Below are 5,155 nucleotides of genomic sequence, written 5' to 3'. Positions count from 1 at the left end.
GGGGTAGTGTTAGGATCAAATATGTGATGTGATCTAGTACCAAAAGCAAAAATAAACAAGTGGGACTACATCATACTAAAAAACTTCATTACAGCAATGGAAACAACCAACAAAATGAAAAAGCAGACTAGAAATAACAAGTGTTGCCGAGGATGTAGAGAAAAGGGAATCCTTGTGCACTGTTGGTGCGATTATAAATTGGTGCAGCCACCATGAAAAACCATATAGATCTTCTTCAGAAGACTGCAAAATAGCCCACAGATCAAAAAATAGTGGCTCAGTGGTTGAGCTTCAACTTATGAACGAGGAGGTCACAGTTAGATTCCTGGTCAGGGCACATGCCCGGTTTGGGGGTTTGAATCTCAGTAGGGGGTGTGCAAATGAAAACCACTGTGAGATATCAACTTACACCTGCTAGAATGACTATTATCAAAAAGACTAGAAATAACAAGTGTTGCCGAGGATGTAGAGAAAAGGGAATCCTTGTGCACTGTTGGTGCGATTATAAATTGGTGCAGCCACCATGAAAAACAATATAGAGCTCTTCAAAAGACTGAAAAATAGCCCACAGATCAAAAAATAGTGGCAGTGGTTGAGCTTCAACTTATGAACTAGGAGGTCACAGTTAGATTCCTGGTCAGGGCACATGCCCGGTTTGGGGGTTTGAATCTCAGTAGTGGGCATGCAGGAGGCAGCCGATCAGTGATTGTCTCTCATCACTGACATTTCTATCTCTCTCTCCATCTCCCTTCCTCTCTGAAACCAATAAAAATATATTTAAAAAAATAGATCTACCCTTTGATTCAGCAATCCCACTTCTGGGTATTTATCCAAGGAAAACAAAAACATGAATTCGAAAAGATATATGCACTCCTATGTTCACTGCACCATTATTTATAATAACCAAGATATGGAAGCAATCTGAGTGTCCATCGATAGATGAATGGATAAAGAAAATGTCACAACACACACTCACACACACACACACACACACACACACACACACACACACACACTGGAATATCATTCAACCATAAATAGAAGGAAATCTTGCCATCTGTGACAACATGGATGCACACTGAGGGCATTATGCTAAGAGCAGTAAGTCAGACAGACAAAGACAAATGCTGGATGATCTCACTTGTCTGTGGAATGTACAAAGGAAAACAAACCAACCCCAAACCAAGCTCACAGATACAGATAACAGCTTGGTGGTTGCCAGAGGCAGGAGTGGAGGGTGGGGGAAATAGGCAAAAGGGGTCAAAAGGTACAAAGTTGTAAAATTTATGGGAATGTAACACCCAGCATGGCGACCACGGCTCACAGCCCCGGACTGCATATTTGAAAGCTGCTAGAAGAGTAGATCTTCTTTAAAAATGTGTGGCATGAAGCACTCTAAGGACTATACTCTCCTGCCTCCCCTCCCCTTCTCTCTCTGTCTTGACTCAGCTTCTAAGATGCATCTTTCTCTGGACTTCGCTGGCACCCTGGACACTGGCACAAGTTAGGCAACTTTAGCTGCAAAAACCAGCTACCCCTCGAGCTCTCTTGAATAATGTTTAACTGCCTGGAACAGTAAGGAAATTACTGGCTCACCATAACCAGCAGTCTAGAGGGAGGGCAGATTTCAGGACTGGCTTCATCCCCACGCTGGGTTCGAGATGGCTGGGGCCGCTCCCGGAACCACATCTAGAGAAAGAGAGAAAGAGTTACTTCCAGGAACCCTCCTGGAAAAGGGAGGACCACTTCTCAGAACCGCTCCCCAAACTCTCTTTGCACCTCATTTCCCCAGTGTGGTCACACGCCTATTCTAGCCAACCATCAGCAAGGTGGGTGAACTTACCTTCCGATCAGTGGATCTCAACTGGGGTGATTTTGCTCCCTCTCCCTCTCCCCAGACCAAAGACACTTGGCAATATCTAGAGACACATTTGATTGTCACCGTGGGGACAGGGAAAGCATATGCCACTGGTGCACATTTGGTAGAGGCCAGGGATGCTTCTAAACACCCTACAATGATAGGACCCCTGTGCCCTGTCAACAGTGCTAAAGTTGAGCAACCCTGTTTTAGACCAACCAGCCCCTCACTTGGAGCTAGGGGTACGGTTACAGATCATGAATGCATGGGCGAGGAGTGGCTACCTGAACAAAACTGACATGCATTTAGGGGCGAGAAGGGGAAGATGGATTTGGATGGACCAACCAACCAGGTATGCTGCAACTTCGCTCCATCAGAGCACTTACTTCATTGTTTGTCGATTCCGTGTTAGTTTTCTATTGTTGTGTAAGTAACTGCCATAAACTCAGTGTTGTAAACAACACCGACTTGTTACCTCATAGTGTCCGTGGGTTACAAGTCTGGGCCTAGTGTCTGTGGCTCAATGCTGTGCTCAGGGTCTCACTGGGCTGACATCAAGGTGTTGGCAAGGGCTGCCCTGCTCCTCTGGGGCTCAGGTGCCTCTTCCAAGCTCATTCTGTGGTTGAATTCAACTCCTTGTGGTTGTAGGACTGAGGTCCTTGCTGGCTTGTCAGTTGGGGGCAGCTCCCAGAGGCCAGCAGTATTCCTTACCCTGTGGTCCCCTCTATTGTCCAGCTAACAATGGTGCCTAAAGTCCTCCTCATGCTTTGAACCTCTGACTTATCCTTCTGCCACCAGTGAAAACTCTACTGTTAAAGTGCCCATGTGCTTAGGGCAGGCCCATCCAGATAATTTCTCCTCTTAAGGTTAATTAACCTGGAACCTTAATTACATGGGCCAAATCTCTTCACAACAGTACCTATATTGGTGTTTGAATGAATTACTGGAATAAGATGTATCTGTGTGTTCCTGGCTTTTAGCAGAATACTTGGAAAATATGGTTTTCTCAATAGATATCATTTGGACAGATAAAAAAGAATGAAATCAATGTATTTCCTTTTTTTGAAAAAAAAATAGAATTACCAGACTGGTCACTCAGGGAAGTGTTATAAACCGAGAATGGTATAACCTTGGTGTTAGGTGGTACATACGGTCACAGAGGACTCTGTCAATCATTCCAGAAATGCACATTTTCACAGATGAGATCCGCATTTCATCAGATCAAGAGCTCCCTGATTCCCAGCCCCGTGGCCTTGACAATGCAGACTAATTTCTTGCATTGCCTTCTTGGCAGAGCTGGCAGGCTGCTGACTCATATTAAATTTGCAGTTCCCTTCAAGCCTTCCTGCAGTAGCTGGTCTGGTGCCAGGTCTCTCCCATTTTGTACTTGGGCAGGGCTTTATGCCGCTTCTTCCTGCTCATTGTCAGGCCATGGGTTCTGTCCTATCATTTCAGCCTGTGGGAGACCTTTGGGAATTCAGATTTTATTATCCAACTTCTTGGCTCTCTTGTCCAAGTCGATAGCACTTGACAATGTAATCAGCACATTTTCTTTGTTCAAATAGTTTATGGTAAATGAGGCAAGGCCAAACTCAAAATCCCGGGGCCTGGTCCTTCTTTCAAGTTGACAACAATGATTTAATCAGCACTCTTTGCATTAGGATTGCTCAACGTAGGATGAATCAACTCTTACTTTCCTTTCTCTATCGTATCTACAGGCATATTATGAAAGACTTAAATGCTTTGGCAGAACCTGTGCTGTACAGAGTAACACCATTCAATTCTATTCCTAGAAACAAATATGCATCTTTTGCAATCAGGTGTATGCACATGTCAAGAAATTCTCTTCTAAATTCTCAGATATGCCACGCCTTGGAGTGCTTCATGTTGTTCTGGGGCCTAGCCATAGGGGTCCTGTAACCCACAGGTTTCATTGATTGCCATCTAATATTTTCTCAGTAGCAGATGATTCTAGTAGCCTTTGCTGCTGATCTACAAGCTGGCCAGCTTTCCACTTCCTCGTCTCCATGGTTTATGGGAATTCCCACTTGAGAACAGAAGCGACTGTCCTGGCTTGTAAGGATTAAAGACTGGGCTGCAAGGTAGGAGCGTATGACACAGCCCCGTGTTGAACGGATTCCCATTGCGGTGCCTGGTTATTCCCCGTGTTTTCTTTCTGGATCGATTCTTTACATTCCCACTTTCACCCAATTCTCCTTAATCATCACACTTTAGGGAAATCAAAATTCCTTTGTTCACAGGAAAAGGCTGGGGCTTCCTGAAAACTAGAGGTTTTTTTTATTAGTGCGTAGCCTTTTCTTTGGTGAAGGAATGGATGTTCCAGGGCCCCTAAATGGACCAATGAGCCCTAGCCGGTTTGGCTCAGTGGATAGAGTGTCGGCCTGCGGACTAAAAGGTCCCAGGTTCGATTTTGGTCAAGGGCATGCACCTTGGTGGCAGGCACATCCCGAGTAGGGGGTGTGCAGGAGGCAGCTGATTGATGTTTCTCTCTCATCGATGCTTCTAACTCTTTATTCCTCTCCCTTCCTCTCTGTAAAAAAATCAATAAAATATATTTAAAGAATAAAAAAAATATATGGACCAATGATAGAGGGATAGAGTTGCACTTGACACTTTCTTACTAGTAGAAGGTCTATCAACTTCGGGAGAAGAGAAAGTGAGCAGGGAATGATGCAGCTGTGATAGCCAGTCTTCAAGACAGCCCTCAGTGGTGTCTGCCTTCTGGTCTTCGTGGTCTGGTGTAGTCCCCTCCCATGCTGGACCGAGGTTAGCGAGAAGCCCAGCTCTCTCGCCAGCAGCTGTGTGAGGGACGTGCGAGGGGACCCTCCAGGCCTGGTCAGATCTTCAGAGGGCCGCAGCCCTGGCCGACAACTTGACTGAACCTCCAGAAAGACCCTGACTGGATGCTCCCAGCCAAGACACCCCTAACTGCCTGGTCCGCAGCGACTATATGAGGTCATGATTTTGGTTATTTTACAAATTGATGCTTCTCTCTCTCTCTTTTTCTCTCTCACACACACACAAACTAATCAATAAAAATTTAAAAAAAATAATGTTGGTTGTTCTGAGCTGGTAAATTCAGAGGTAATGTGTTGCAGCAACAGGACATTTACACACTAGGACAGAGATGTTTTAACTGGCGTGCCGCAAAGGTTTTCACAACATGAAATACCTGACTGTTCAGTCAGGGGCACAGACCACTTTTCCTTTCGAATGTCACATAACAAAACGACAACGGCCAACACAACAATAGCCATTTGGTGGGAATGAAGCAAA

At 45.1% G+C, this 5,155-nt stretch overlaps 1 long non-coding RNA gene across 2 annotated transcripts in view; it reads right to left on the bottom strand.

Moving 5' to 3' along the window:
• Positions 1-1,602: 1,602 nt before the first annotated feature.
• LOC107182986 overlaps positions 1,603-5,155 on the bottom strand; it is a 19,661-nt gene continuing 16,108 nt past the window's right edge. For both annotated transcript variants that reach the window (XR_001513764.1, XR_001513765.1), the window contains one exon: positions 1,603-1,689. This is a non-coding gene — a long non-coding RNA (uncharacterized LOC107182986). The remainder of the gene's footprint in view (positions 1,690-5,155) is intronic.

This window comes from Myotis davidii, unplaced genomic scaffold (assembly GCF_000327345.1).
Source record: "Myotis davidii unplaced genomic scaffold, ASM32734v1 scaffold217, whole genome shotgun sequence".
In the NCBI taxonomy this organism is placed as follows: Eukaryota; Metazoa; Chordata; class Mammalia; order Chiroptera; family Vespertilionidae; genus Myotis; species Myotis davidii.
The sequence above is the reverse complement of the archived record's forward strand: the minus strand, read 5'-3'. Positions and strand labels throughout refer to the sequence as shown.